The following is a 17,512-nucleotide window of genomic DNA, read 5'->3' on the forward strand; positions in this document are numbered from 1 at the left end:
TCACTTCAATGGCTCTGCTGGACAGAGGCACAGGGAACTAATCTAAGGGGGCGGTGAAAGCCAACACATTCCGGCTAGGCTTATAAATGCCTTCGGGCAGATAGCCTAGTACCTACCTATGAACCTAAGGTCTTAAAAGTGCTCTCCAAGGCTGCATACAAAGCATCCATGGGACTCGATAATATCCCAGGTTGCCTTCTAAATGGCATGAAATCTTATCTAGAGGGCTCCCAAGAGAATTACTATTCAACAAGAGCCTCCAAACAGGCTTCATGATGAACAAATGGAGGACTGCAACTGTTAACTCTCAGCACAAGGGTGGGTCATCTACAGACTTGGGGGGAAAAAAGACACACAAGCCTTATTAGTTTTATATGTAAAGCCATGGGAAGAAAAATCATGGATATGATAAATGACATCAGTAGTAAACTTTAGGCAATGGATCCAAATCAATTTGGATTTGTTAAGGGCAGGTCATGCCTACTCAACCTGGTGGACTTGTTTGAGGAAGTCACCAAAGCAATGGATGAAAGCAAAATGGTGCACAATGCCTACCTCGGCCTTGTCAAGGCATTTGACACAACACCTCACTTGTGTATTGTAGATAAGCTCACAAAATTAGGTATAAACGTCTATACATCACCCTCTGGATACTCAGATTGTTCACAGATAGCACCCAAGAAAACTCATAACCCGGAAACCCATGACATAGCAAATTTTACATAAACCACAGACTTCAATTGACTCATTGGCTATGCCATCAACACTCATTTACCACACCTGATCTGCAGTGATAATTTAGTACTCAGCGAGTAGCTCAGAGCATACTCATGTCTCCTGTTATTAAACATGAATCCTACTCCATATTCTATCACTACATAGTTAATTCCTTATCTAACAATCTGTCCTCAAACAACTACCATGATATAACTGTCTGTCTTACCAGGTCTAACCAGTAAGACCATCCTGTTCCTTCCCATCATTTAGCACTCTTATCAAACTACGCACATTTCACTCTCTCTCTGGCAATAATGCTACCATATTCCTCTCGCGGTTTACCATCCTCAGATGAACCCTAACACCTTCCATAACTTACTTTTCTGCTCTGTTGTATTACCTACACATTCATATCATCTCACACACACATTCCCTTAATGTGCTTCTCTTATCTTGTTTTCTACTATACTATTGTTTACCTGCTGCTGTTCATACTTCTACCTAATAACATGCAAATGAAAATATATCAAACACTAGCACTGAATCTTCAGTTAATACTATTAACCTTTTCTCAAACCATGTCTCACACCATTCAGCCACCCTCACTACCACATTTCACCCACCAGTACCTTCCTACCCAATCTATCTCCAACAATTCCAGAAGTACCTGCATACACATTCTTTAAACCATTATAGACTTATCACTTCTTTGCACAAACCAACTTGCCATTTGCCTGTTAAACTGCAAACTACTTACCCAACAGGAAGCATGTTCTTTGGGCAGACAGGAATACTTTTTACAACTCTCTTGACACTAATCAATGTCATTGTCCCCAATGTGCATAAAGGCTTAACTTAACTGGGGCTGTGTTCATTATTCAAACCCATGCTTTTGATATGGTGGACCGCTCAATACCTTTAATCTACCTCCTAGGAAATAATCAGCCTAGAAACCACTCTGTGGTTCAAAATCTTTCTAACAGATCTTTCACAGTAACGACGGTCTTCTCTCTCAGTGACAGTGTCGACACCTATTCAGGTGTTCCATGAGGATTACTACTTGCCCTTTTACTCTTCTCCATTTTATACATGGACTCCCCTTTGAACTACCTCATCTTCAACTTATCTTGTACACAAATGACATGGTCAGCTATAGGACCATCCCAGCATTTTGTCATCCAAAGCCAACTGCAAACTGATGATCTACAAATCTCCAAAAACATACTTCTCACCCCCCCCCCCCCAAAAAAAAAAAAAACAAACAAACAAAAACTGTGCTCTTTGAAACACAGGAAAGACCATCACTCAGACCAGTACAACAAAGCTCACTGAAACCACTTCATTCAGCTATCTGGGCATCTGGCTTGATCACTCAACTTTCAAGGACATTAAAAACTCAATACCAAAATCTTCCAACTCCTATTCTAGGCTCATAAGATCACTCTGCTCCTCTTCCCACCTACCAGGGCAGAATTAGTGAATGGCATCTTGCTAATACAACTTTAATATGACTTGCCTTCATTTTTTTAATCACTCCATGGACTTCCTGTCAGTTCCTCTCCAACATATACTCAAGCAAAAATCACCACCACCTTACAGATCAAATAAAATATGTTGATTCATCACCCACAGACCACAATGCAATTACTTTTGCCTTACACTATGCAAGGCAAATGGGCTGATAAGTTCAAGCCAGAGCCAACTTTCTTCTGGGCTTGCTGCATTTCAGATTGCCCACCAAGGCCCCTCTTCTCTACTTACAATGAAGCTCACTACAAAAAGTACTCTTAGGAGCCAGGCTTGATCTGACCTTATACACAGTAGCTCTTCTACCATATTACGTATTTCAAACCACAGTTTCTCTTTTCCATCTCCCAAATTATGGCATTTTTGTCCCAGGATTTCACTGACAATACAATCTACTCTAAGTTCAGCCCTTAATTCAAACAGCATTTTAAAAAGTACAATTTAAATGCATATGCCAGACTATGGCACATATCACATAATTAACAAACCCCTTCTTTTGAGCCTTTGCTACCTCAATTCTTCAGTGTCTCCTATATAATTCCGGCTTTTTTATACCTGTACATAACATTCTTGTTTGCCAACACAAGTTTTGCTGACTTTGTTTTACCAGAATAATCTGTTCTGTTACTTGTTTGTTATGTAACCTGGTCAGAGTCTACAAATGGTCACACTGCACTTTACCATGGTAAACAAAATGCAAATAAAAAATTATCAAAAACTCTATATACAGTCACATTATTCTAATGCTTATCCTAAAAGGAACAATTAAATCTAACCCTGAACTCCCCCCTCTCTCCTGATTCCTAATAAATGAACAGAGCCTTTGAAACAAATCATACCTAGTAAACACTTTAATTTCATAGCACAACAGACATCTTAGTTTTTACAAAATCCTGGATCATAAGTGACAACCCACCCTGTACACGACACTCCTTTTTTTCTAAACTGCAGTTACTACTTGTAAGACAGACCAGGCCTAAGGAGAAGTTCACCCATAACAATAAGCCTCTTCATCTGGGTCTATATCATATGAGCAAATCACACAAATTGTGAACGCTCATATTATCGAACATACTGGACCTTGAACTTCCTATTGTGGGGGGCTGTGCCCCCCACACTTACCACTAAATATATATTCCAACTCCGAGATCACACTAAAGTGAGGAAAGGGCAAATATCCCATTCTTCACTGTACCGCAATCTTAAAAAAAGCACTTCGAGGTCCGGTGCATTCGATATTATGAGGGCTCGCAATTTCTGCGATTCACTCATGATATAGACCCTCTTCATCTCATAGTACTCTCTCCCTCAATCTACCACAGAAACTTTAAAACATTTTTTTAACAGAATATCCACCACAACAAACACTGCCAAACTCATACTCTGTGTCTTCACCTTGAATCTACTTAGCCCATTCATAATTATAGCACAGAACGCAAGACCTCAACTGATTTCAGAGTGAAACAACTAGCAGAACTCACACAACCAAACCTCATAACTAATGACCACTCCCTACTCAGTCTAGTAATCAAGAATCCCTTACTAATTTTAGACATCCCCACTCCCTGACATCTCTCAGACCACTGCAAATTTAGCTTTTCCTGTCTCCATTAGCAAACAGTCCCACCCACATTAATTTTATTTAGAGCCGGATTTAATTCCATTCTCTCCCAACCTTGACTGGTCATACATACTAAACACCCATGAAGTTAGTCTTGTTGCTGAATCACTCCAATATATGCTTTGCATTAATGTCTCACTTATACAAGACATAAAGGTAACCAAGGAAATTTAATCTTTATTAAAACTTAGAAATGAGGCCTGCCATATATGGAACATCATCCCAACCCTCAATGCTAACAGTTTCGCCAGTTCATAAATCTTGAAGAGCAAGCTATAAGGTGATAAAAGCCAGCTTATGAAACCAAAATAGACCTCCCTAGGTACTCACAATAGACAGTTCCTGAAAGAGGTCAGCTGACTAATGACAACATACACAACCCCTCAGTACAATACAACCAAGTTTTCACCCTCCGATTCCCTCTCAAAATTTACCATTAAGCCTACAGCTTGTTCCACCACCATAATTATCGTCAAAACTATGTCTACCTTCCTACGTCTAGTATCTCATCAAGCACTCTAAATTGTCACCATAAGCACATTACTTAAATACTTTTCTGAATTATGCAAATTTTTAACTCTGCTGACAAAACTATTATTCTTCTTATGCAATTTTCTCTTTTTCATTTATATTTATATATTTTTGTATAAAATTATGTAATTTTGTTGTTGACTGTTTTTTGTAAATGATAATCTGTTTAACCTGTGGAGCTTTTCTCCCCGGGCCTCCTCTGAAAATGGGCTACTTGACTCAGACAAACATGGTCAACAAATGTAAATTAAATAAATAAAATAAATAATCCAGAGTCCTACTTACATTCCCCTATTTTTCTGTAAATATATTAACACCAAGCATGCTGAGACATTACATGAAGAAAGAAAAGACAGTTCCCCCTGATAAGGTGGCACTTTTATCACTGGATGGACGTCCTCTCACTTCCTCTCCAACACATATTCAATCTTTGCTCGTCTCAAAATACCATACTAAACATCTGAAAAGTTGTTACAGTTAAAGCCACTTTCCAAATAAGTCAACCCAAACAAAATCTCTGTTCTCCTACCCCAGTTAAAATTAGAAAGTAAATTGCATACTCCCAGCTCACACAGCACATTGGCATTTACAACTTCCTTTCTTCCAAACTGCACAGTTGCTGGTTAAGTTGCAACACACTATGTATTATGAACTCCTAATGACAAAAATTCTCCTGCACATGCCAAAGAGCAGCTTAAGTGTGCTGTTTATATCAAGCTTACCAAGACATTCAATCTAGTAGACCATAACACCCTCCCTACTTCACCTTCTTGGAACCGGAAACAGTACAAATAGGATACCATGGCTATAAACGTATCTGCCATAACAGCACTTCAGTGGTGAAAATCCAGTCCTCATTCTCACCATTGCCCAACCTCAAAAGTGGTGTACCACAAGGAACCACATGCATGTTCCTTCTACGCTCTAATCATATAAACTGACATTTGATCTACCTCACCTCCCTGTACTACTTTAGGCTGATGACATGTTTCGATACCACTCAAATCAAACACCCATAATTATGCAATAAAATCTTCACTCATACTTTGTCTCACTTACACACTGCGCCATTAACAAAAACCTTCTACTTGACTAAAACAAAAAACTATGTTTTTTTGAGTACTAGGCATAACATAAGCTTAACAAAACATCAGATAAATTACATATTGATCACAAGAGTTCCACACAAAATACCAATTCGGTTAAATAACCGAGCCAGTGACTAGACCCATCTCAACTTCAGTATTTATTTAGACAATACTAGGAAAAATGGAAATTGTCTCAATTTCTGCATTAATAAAATCTCCCCTTTCACTCCAAAGCATCCAGAACAGCAATATGCAAAGACATTCTTCTCTCCCAAGTGGAATACAGACTTCTGTTAATAGCATATACTTCAAAAGGAAACTCCAGACACATCGAAATAATCACCAATAAAAATCTTCAGGTTCATAATCTCCCCAAAAATGATCAGCATTGCAAAACATTAATGAAATAGAGAACAGATCTTCAACAGAGCTCACAACTATTCAAACTGCTAAATAACCAATCTTGGTCTCTCTTAAGAGTTAAATTAATAAGACAATTCCCCATCCCATAGCCTCAAAAGGTCATAGCCACTCAGCACTTACATCACAAGCCCAGAAAAACAATCTGCACCACACAGACCACTCTCTCTATACAACACCTCAAATTTGGGAAATTTCTATCCCCATACTTGAAGGAAAATATCCTTCCCAAAAATTCCATGCACAGTTAAAATATCATCTCTAGAAACTTAAATGTCAACACCATCTCTCCAACCACATTACTTAATTTAATTTTGGTTTGCACTCTTGTTCTACCTAATCCTATTTCTACATTTTCAGCGCATGGTTTACACAATCAGATTTCTGTGCACATACACTGTTTTACATGTTCTATTTATTTCTGTTTTTGATAAAACTAAAAGTTCACTACACCCAACATGATTATTTCTTCTGATTGTATAGAACTGCTGTGCATATTTCAAACAGTTTTAAGCTATATCTTGAACTGCATCATACTTACTTTTTATATTTTTTAAACTTTACCCCATTGAGACTGAAAATGACCATTTGTGATTATTTGTATTCTAACACAATTACTTTCAGATTAATAAATACAAACATGCATAACGAACCAAAGAGAATCCTAGTTCTAAGGAGTCCCTGCTTATACTTCCCCTTGTACGGCTCCAAATTTCTACCTACTCTACATTTTAAACTTTCTTTTAACACACTTTCCTAATACTACCTACTATGTTTAACTATTTTATTATGATAGCAGGAGCTCCCTGGGAACTCCTTTAGCATCAGAAACGCTGCATGTTTACAAATGCAAATCCGACTGCATTGCATGCTCCTTTTTTCTCTCGTACTGCTGTTTCATATTATTCACGTTACTGTTTGTTTTTGCAGATAAGCACTCTTTTGTCTAATATCCCCTTTGCATTGTGAATACTGTACCTTTTCCATTAAACTGTACTTTTCTTTATTTTACATCCCTGTAGTAACAAAATGGGGCCCCAATAGTCTAGTTCACCTACATACTAAAATACAAATGTACATACATATAATAGAAAATAAAATAATTTAACCGAGTGGGATACACATAAAATAAAGTGGAATCAAATAAAATCTTTAATTGCTGTCAGTATAATATTCAAATGACCCCTTCCAGCCACATCTTGGGCAAAATGCAAAACTGAAGACCAAGTGCTAAAAATTACATAAAACAAACTCAAAAGAGGTGGACAGAACACTACAGTATTAAAAATAATGTGGCTAACAAATTGACATTATCTATAAGTTAATATTAGCAACAAATCAAAATATAGAATTACAATGAATTTGCAAAAACACTATTTGGAAGAGAATAAAGGAAATGACAGTGTATACAGTATAAATATTAGACGTGGAAAAGAATAGATTGCGCCAAGAGAAGAAAGACAAGAAAGGGGATAAAAATATTACATAAAATATGTACAGAACACAGCTGGAAATGAGTGAAGGTAAAGTACAGGTAGAAATGTAGCTTCATAAACTAAAATATCAAACAGCAGTGCTAGTGCAGGGTAAAGCTGCAACCATTACCATGGGTACTATTGTCCCCAAACCACCAAATATAAAACATGCTAAACTTAAGGTTCTACAGACTCAGAATATAAAAAATAAATTTAAGAAAAACACAGTTTCCCTTTTATTCCAATAAACCCATTCTTTGGATCAATTATCTCCCTTCAGTATTACAAAAATAACCTTACTGCACTTTGTAAAGTTACAAATTCCACATTCTGTGGGCTTGAGAAAATATACCTGGCTGTTTCATCAACAAACATATCCTCTTTGAATCCTTCCTAAATCATTTCAACTTGCAGAGACCCATGCTATATTCCTAGAATATGCAGAACTATTGCCTCAATTCAGATCCCAGGGACTATTGACCTATTACACTAGCAAGCCCAATATGCAAAGTCATATAACATATCTGATTTGATAACTTCTATCTTAAAAAAAATCTTATTGCTCTAGACTTGTAAAATTGTGGTTTTGATAAATGTCCACTTCATTTGGTAAACATTTCACTGAAGCCGCACATGGTAATCATTCAGGTCATACAGCATACCTGGATCTAATGTTTGACACTGGTGATTGAAACACTATCTAAATTCATCCTAGGTGGGAACTGTTTGCCCTTCATGAAGCAGGAGGTGCCCTATGATGTTAAGTATTACAAGGTGATTATAGTTCCTGTTCTGCACAGAAACCTTATAAATCAATATAAACACAGAACACAGTATCTGCAGCAAAACAACTGCCAATACAATTTAACAACAATTCAAGACTTTGCAAAAACATTCAAGACACTTCAAGAATCAACTAGATGTTTCATGAAAAAATGTTTCCTCATAAAAAGCATCTTGATAAAGTCCGCTTTTGCTTGTTACAGGGACCTGGCTTTAGTTTTCCCGATCTTTGCAGACAGTGGCTTAACAGTCATCCCACCATGGCTTAACCCTCACCACACTTGAGTGATCAGTCACAGACTGGCGCAAGATAAATGACTACAGAGATAAAACTGACTATCTATCCATTTTCCAAAAAGCTGTTTTATCCTTTAGAGAGTCAAGGGTCAACAGCCAGTGGGCGTACAGTGTTAAAGTTCATTGTACACAGAACACTAATCACAGAATGCACACACACTAACAAATTATGTGCACACATATGAGGAATTTGGATGATTGTCAACCTACTGTATGTCTTTGTGAGGAAAGCACAGCACCCACAGAGACTCCATGTATGTAATGGTTGGACATGACAGAGTTCTTACTCAGAATCTGATTAATCCACTGTCCAAATTACAATATTAATTTAATAATAGTATTTAGCCAGTATTAATTGTAATTAATTTAATAAAAATGATTTAAACAGGCCTTGAATATATTGCATAGACTGTTTATAAAAGTGGAATATATTCATATGGAAACGCATCTCAATTTAGTTAAGATAAATATTGGCTGTACAGTGAAAATCTTTTGTCATTTTCAACTCAAGTATTACATGACCTTTCCTTAGAAGTAAACATCCAAAATTATTAGCAGCTATAAAGTTATCATTCATGGACAGTCTGTAAAATAAATCTCACATTTCTATACTCTTCTTATGTATTATAAGAACTGTCATCTCTAATTCTTAATGGAGTTGTTTGCACAGTAATCCTTTTCCTAATCTGAATCAAAATCAGTACTAGATTATTTTCAAAATATCCATCTATCACTGCCACATTTATAAACAGTTTGTGCAATATATTCAAGTCCTGTTTAAATCATTTTTCTTATTTTATTAAATTATACAAATGAAAACACTGGGATGCAGTAAGAAAAGACCACAAAAAAATGTTTTGTGTGCCTGGATAGCATTATTTTAATAATCAGGTATCAGATTTTTAACTAGATCAATCACTGAAGTCATTAAGTTACATGTAACTGTTTTTTTTTCCAGAAATTATGAAGTCTTTGAACAGATAAAGTTTAGTTCTGGATTTTGTCTTAATTTCTCTGCCTTTCATATTAACATTTGTTTAAACACATTTAGCTTAAAGGTTCTGCTGACAAGCCAAATAACATGAAAAATGACAGATGAAATAACATGAAAAATGATGAGCTGACTTATTATGTTACAATTTTTTCAAAGTATATATATATATATATATATATATATATATATATATATATATATATATATACACACATACATATAAATATATATATATATATGTGTGTGTGTGTGTGTGTGTATGACAGACATTTAAAATATCAAAACTTTAAATGTCTGTCATACCAGTAAATCAATTTGATTCAAAGATTCTAATACACAGTAGCTCAAATCACAAAGATTCAAAAGAACACAAAACCTACTTTTTTCTTGCATGGGACAAGATTCACTGTGCCTTCCCACATCTCCTGCTAATTATATATACTAACTGATAAATAACTACAGTGGGACTAAGGGCATATTGCCTGAGCCTTACTGCACCACAGTCTTGTACTCAAAAAAGATGGTACCAGCTTTTTTGCCATTCAAAATGTTGTTGGTTTGATGGGTTCAAGGGAACCCATATATCTATATAGGTGCACCTAAAATGACCAAAACAACACAATACTGGCACTGAAAAAGACTGAAAATCAAATTTGTACTAGGGAGGGGTTTAAACCCATTCTCTACTGTTGTGCAACCTTGGAGTTGGTATATGTAATTATCAGGGGCTGTGGGGGTGCAACTTGCCCCCATGCAAAAACTTGAAAAATTTGACAAAATCTAAACACACAGAAAACCACTGAAAAATCTCCCAACGATTTCACCTATCTGATCTGGGAACTGTTGGTGGAAAGCTTATTTGGTGCTTACCTGATTGGCCTATGGGCATACCTAGTTTACAACTTGTTTCTTTTTCTGCTTCTGTACAAGGCTGTCATTTGCTTTGGCAGCAGCAGTTAGTGGAGCCCTATAAATATATATGTGCACTCACTAAAAGTTGTTTTTTCCCTATAAAAATTACCTCTGAAATTGTATGCAGTCCCTGCTACTCAAGGAACAATGAGTTTTTACACTGAACAGCATTGCATTTCGTTTACTCTAGCTTACATTATTACAGCACTCAGAACTATTGTGGCACAAACAGTAGCTGGTTTATGCACTGAGCAATAACGTCAGGTAGGAGACTTGTAGATTATACGAAGTAAGCACATATGCTTCATCCAGCTGCAAAACCCCCCCACCCCAATCTTTTCCCTTGTAAAGCACATATCAAGGACCTGCAACCATGGATGGGGATTGTTCCTGCTACCTCTGCATCTAGCTTAGTATCTAGCTTAGTAGATACGAGCATCCTGAGGTGATGTAGCAATTGCTTTATGTACACTAACAACCACTTAATTTTGAAACAAATACAGTATGTGATGGATGTAGGTACACAATATCACTGGAGACAAGTCTCATATACAGAGACAAAAAACACCACACAGGTTGTCAGTGACAGACAGACACACACACATGCACGCACTCAAAACAATTACCACACTTACAAATGACCAGACATTTAGACCCACATATGCGGAGGTACTCACATGCAACTTAACCAAAACTCAAAGACCTCTCAAATGCAGCCTTCAGAAACAAGATAATTCCCACCACAACACACAAAACTACATATCATTGTGTCTCATCTACCAAGCCCATGAAGTGTAACACCACACAACCCAACATTTTGGTCATAGGAGACTCCGTTGTGAGACACACTGATGCCCCTCTTACCAGGCTGGATAAAGAGAAGGTTACAGTGAGTTGCCAGTCAGGGGCCAGGATTCCCCAGATCCTGCAAGCACTCAGGTCACTAACTCCCCCCCCCCCCGAGTACCAGTATGACTCAATCACATTCCATGTTGGCATAAGTAACTTCACACATACCTCCCCGGACTATAAGAAGAGACATCACTGAGCTCTCAGAATGTGTGTCACAAGCAGTTAGGAGCCTAACATGGAACAGCATTCCAGCATCTTCAAGGATGCCACATTATCAACAAAAATGATTGACTTTAATAATCTGGTATATACTTTTCTGAGGTGCAAGCCAAAACCAGTAGGCTATGGCTGACCAAGTATGCAGATGACTGGAAGCCTGGCACTGTCATCAATTTCCCTAGTGACGTGGACCTCCTCCAGGAGGGTCTCATCCAAACAAATGACTGGTGCCAGAAATATGGTCTCAAGCTAAATACAAAAAATGCATCATCATCATCCCTTTTGGTGAGAGCGATATCACCACAAATGAACGCATTAATAACAATGTCCTAAGCATGCAGATAGTCGGGAGGGATTTGGGCATCCAGATTGATAGCAACCTAACTTTTGACCACCATGTTTCTTCCACTGTACGGAAGCTTTCTTAATGGCCCACCTTATAAGTAAGGGTATCTCATCCAGGGACAAGGAGGTCATAACATCCCTGTAGTCTTCCCTTATAAGGCCTATTATTGAGTACAATGCCTCATTCGGCATGTAACTTGCAAAGAACATGCAGCAATTGGAGAGACCACAGAGGTTCCTCAGCAGGAGAATCCAGGGCCTCAAAAATCTACCATATACAGATAGGCTAAAAGCCCTATCCCCTCTACTCTATTTCATACAGACTCCTCAGTGGTGACCTCTGTCTGGCATACAAAGCGATCTCGGACCCAGCCTTGATGGACTGCTGCATATCTGCAAGTCAAGCTCCACTCGAGTAACCCACACACGTGGCCTCAACCTGGTCTGTGACATTAATAGGACTTGGTGGGACAGATTTGTGTCCCAGAGACTCCCCCATCTGTGGAACAGACTCCCTCTCCACGTCAAGCAGAGTACCTCTTTACCCCGTTTTTAAGTGCTACCTGAATAACTAGATGGGAAATAGAAAATAGATCCCTTGGATTCCACCCTTGTCCCTGCTGGACAGGGGCATCGGGTGCTGATTTGTCTATACATGAGCTAATCTCTTGGCTAGGCTTATAAGGGCCAATAGCCTAGTAACTTCCTATGAATTGGCTTAGCTGCTGGTGTCCATTCTAAAAGGGTCCAATATTTGTCAGCCTGGGAAAACATGAATGACATGCCACACCGCTTTGTCAGGGATGGTCATCTGTCAGCATTAGGCTTTTGGATATTGGTCAAAACATTATCTACCCATATAGTGCCTTTTTTAGGCATTGCCAAACAAACAAACTTTCCAAAATAGCAAAATCTACCCAGAAATAGTTAAGGGTACTGCTGCTCACTGCTAGGAGTCTCAGTAAGAAACTACATTCCTTGGAAGCATTACTCAGCCTGGAGAATGCTGACTTCTGTGCAGTTATTAAAACATGGTTCAAAACCAGAGAAAGCACCCTGGCAGTACATGGCTATAATGTCTTCCACATGTTCCAATTACTCACTGCACATAAAAGGGCAAAAGGTGGAGGTGTATCCTTCTAAATAAAGGATAAGCACTCCTCAAGGCTGGTCAAACAATATGATATGCTTGAGGTACTCCATGTCCAAACTAACCATAGGAAAAGTCAATTACCATACCCTTGCTAGCTGCAGGTCCTCCACCATGAACCAGGAAACCCATACATCATACCAGAATTTACTAGAATCACTTACCATTCAGTCCAATACCATACTCATGGGTGATTTCACAACAACCCCTCCATTAAATGGGAAGACTTTGTCCATGCAAATGCCTTGGAGCAGCTAGTCTGTATTTCCACTAGGGGGTACAAATATCCTTGATGTAGTGATCACAAATATGGGAGACCGTTACCCTCCACCCCCACCCACCAAGTGTGATGTTCTCACTTGTTATCAGATCATAAAAGTCTCCCTTGAAATAAGTATTAAATAGAAGCCCCACCTAACTCCAAAACATTTAAGAACTTTTCTAAGGCAAACTAATTCCTATGGAGTGACAGCATAGCTAGTTTTCCAAGCTTTCACAAATCCAGAATATACATTAGCCTACACAAATGCATACTCAAAGGCCCTGTGTACAACATTATAAACTGCATAGAAGCAGCAGTACCAGACCAAAATAAGCCAGGTCAAACCACAAAAACAAGCCTCCCTGGTGGACCGCTGTATAAATTGGTTAACCGAAAAAGAAAGAAAATGGTGTCTAGAAGTAAGAGACGATGTGCACAGAGGAGCAACACCCCCTTATTAGTCCAAACAAGCAAAATCAGTGGACTATTCAAGACTTCTGAAGCAAATTGTGAGGCAAAAATAGCCTTCCAAGCTAAAGATGACCATAAGGCATTTTTCAGTTATGTCCACAATCTCAAGGGCAACATCCAACAATGTGCAGAATTATTTGAAGACGGCAGTACCTATACACAGCTAATAGAGCAAAATCTACTGGCCAATAAATTCAGCTCATATTTCACCTCCCCATCACTTCCAGTTACCCCTCAACAAATAACATCCACCATTCTTCTACTAGTGATCGCCAATAAACAGGTTGTCAACTGCGTTCTCTACTAATAAAAACACAGCTTTGATAGGTCCCGACAATATGCCAATATGCATGCCCACTAGGATCCCCATTTTACCACTGCCTCCAGACTAGTATTGTTCATCTGGAGTGGAAGACAGCAACAGTCATCCCTCTGAATAAAAGGGGACTGTCAACAAACACAGAAAATTATAGACCCATAAGTTTGACTAGTTTTATATGCAAGGCCATGGAAAGAATAGTCATGGACCTGATAAATAATGACATAGGAAGCTTTTTAAAAAGCTTGAGTAATAAAATTATTATTTCCACTGTAGTAGCACTGTATTTGCTTCAGCACCATAGTGATGGTTGTGCGACCTGAAGTTTATTATCAAATACCAAATTTTATTGGAAATGGCCTTTAAGGTGGAGGTGTTTTTCATGGAGACTGCGGCTAGATGGAGTAGGCTGTATTCTGAGCAAGGTGAACTCCCTTTCCTATGGCAGCTCTTGCTGGAGTAGGTGGGTAAAGAAAGATTTTTCAGGGCCCAGATCAGAAGAGAACTAACTTTGTTTCTTGTTCTTTCTATGTGGAAATGGAAGTTAAATGTTTGGTTTAGCCTAATCCATTTGGAGTATTGGAGGCTGCTGTTTCAACTGGGAAGTTTAGGTCATTCCTTTGAAAAGAATTTGGAGATTTGGCTAGATTTTGATGTGCCCTGAAAAGCATAGTTTTAGTTTTAGATGGGTTTAGTATTAAATTATGCTGGCTTAGACACTGGTTAAGTGAGTATGAGCTGCTTTGCACCAGAGTTCATCTTAAAGATGGTACCTAATAAATGTTATGTCTGAATACATGGATAAACCACAGTAACTACCACTCCAGTTTCTCATGGCCACTCCTATTATGATGGTTCTCTGACCCAGAGGGTGTCTTTTGGTCCCAATTGTCAGATCCCTTCCACCTACTAAACAAGATGGTTACAGCAGAAAAATTCCCTAGAACAGGGGTTTGAAACTCAAAACACTAAGTGCCCTCTTGAGAACGACTGCACTATGCGCAGCTTTGAGTATAGGAACAAAATCAATAGTCCATCATACATCCCCATACAGAAATAAAGAAATAAAACAAAAACAGTAGCAATAAATGAGTTTATAAAGGTATTTGAGGCACATTGAAAAAACACCCATGGAGGCAATTTTCAGAGGGTTTCAAACTGCAAAGAACACGAATGCAGAAATTACTCTGAGAAAACTAGCATTTGTCTATCCTGTTAGAAACTGCATCGCAAATACACCTCCTCTCTCAAATAAGGTTTTATTTACATTTAAAGCAGAGCTATGATTTTGCTCACAATTTATGCTACAATGAGAATATTAAATGCAAAAAAAAACAATGCTCCTCAGTTTAAAACAAAATAAAACTGAGTGTAACCATCATGACGTATGATATTAAATGCAATATACTGCACTTTGCAAATGCAAATAATCCATTTAAACCAGTACCTTTAATGCTTTAGCAAACCTAAGACGAACAGAAAGAATATTAACTCCGGTAATGTTAATGGTGAAACTCTTTCCTAAATTGACACTAAAGGAAACAAATACATAACTAATGCAATATAAGAATTCCAGAAATAAGTAAATTTAAAATCTACCAAGAATTTGTGAACTGGGGTCCAGAGAGTTCAACAAAAGTTGCTGTTTGCAATCACAACTGATTCTCAAATACAAAGAAAAAGCATTTTTACTTCTTCTAAAAAATGACTTTGCTTGATAGCCCTGTTCTATGTTTAAGAATACAGAAAACAATCATAGCTGATAAGGTTATCAAAAGGCAATCCCAATCACATAATTAAAAGTAGTTCATGGAGGTAGCTGTTGTGAGCTCTCATAGCTCCAAATGCTCTACAAAGCTGCTATCAGCAAAATTGAGTTCCATGAACTACCAAGTGCTTCTGTTATTGGTCTGTCCGAGTTCCAGGACGTTTCTCTCTCTGTTATTTAATACAGTCAAGACCAATGTGGAAGACAAGTTGCTACTGGTAATCAGAGCCAGAAAAACAATATGCTTATGATTTTAAAACAAACTTTTGATTGTATTTTTGTTGAAATAAAATGTAAGAAATAATTATTTGCAGGCCCAATACGTACTTCACGGACTGGATTAAAAGTGGTCAAGGTTCGCAATCTGGTTTGTGGCCTAGGAGTCTGGCATCCTTGTCCTACAGGGCCTCCCTGGGAATGAGTAACATTTGTCTGCCTACCTGCTTTCTCATCAACCATCTCTTGCTGAATACGGGGGGGCTTCTGTGGCAAAACAGGACATTATTTCTCAAATCATAATGCTATCTATCATTTCTGGTTATAAAGTTCCAGAAAGTCCTTAAGTCTTCCCTCAGCCTTTTCAAAGGATTTGTTTTTAGTGGAAGAAGGTTCTCGGAGTGCTTTCTGAAAACATTTGAGGCAGTCTGCTCCTCCTCCCGAAGAATGTTCCAGTAAAACGCACTCCTCCTCTCTCTTTCCCAATACGTCCATTGTGGCTGCTAACCTGAAGAGTAAAATGTATTGGTTTACCTTAAGGCTGGTTAATCATAAGCCCCTTCAATTTTACAAACTAGCCAGCCTCAATTATATGGGTGTTATCCTACAATTATATTTTTCTAACTTTTATATTAGAAAGAAAAAAGTTTTGGCATGGTCAGAAATGAAAAGATAATGTGATAAGCCAATACCTGTAGTGGCGTTAATATTTCTTAATTTTCCTTAAACGCACAAAGGAATGACCATCACTAATCTTAAAAACAAGAACCTCTACAATAATGTGGTAAGATTTTTTTTTTTTTATTGGTTGCAAACAAACGTACTAGTAATATGCTGTTTCCTGTTAACTTTTACAGGGGAGCTATTGAGAGCATCTTCACTAGCAACCTCAAAGCATGGTTCACCAACTGCACAGTTGCTGAGAAGAAACTACAGAGGGTGGTGAGGGTGGCTGAGAAAATCTTGGGCACAAACCTCTCTTCTATTCAGCAGCTTTTCTTTGCAAGAGCAAGAAAGAGAACATATAAAACACTTGCTGATTCGACCCATCTGGCACACAACTTGTTCTCACAACTTGCATCTGGAAGGAGGTGCCACAGCTTCTGCTGTAGGACTACCAGATTCAGGAACAGTTTGCATCCTACAGCTGTGAGACTTAATATGGACACCAACCATAATACCCGATACATTGAACCCCCCTTTTTTCATTTAATCCTGCTGCCCTGTGCAACTACCGCCCGGATTACTATTATGCAATATGATGGCTATACTGAGTCATGTCTAAGGTTATCAAGTGTAATATGGTAACTAAACAGCTGCTATTCAGTAGTTTCTATTTATTCTCTATCTTAGCAGTGTACGGGTTTAGTGGTGGGTATTTATCACTGGATAATGGGTATTGAATGTGTTTATATAATCTGAACTACCTCTTGCATGTCATATGTGCTATTTTCTTTCTTATGTTATTCTTTGATATCGCTGTATCTACGTTATTTGCACTGCATTTCTCTCATGAGCTGACATTTGTAATTTCATTTAGAATGC

Source organism: Protopterus annectens, chromosome 2.part2 (genome assembly GCF_019279795.1).
Source record: "Protopterus annectens isolate FY-2018-M chromosome 2.part2, PAN1.0, whole genome shotgun sequence".
Lineage (NCBI taxonomy): Eukaryota > Metazoa > Chordata > Ceratodontiformes > Protopteridae > Protopterus > Protopterus annectens.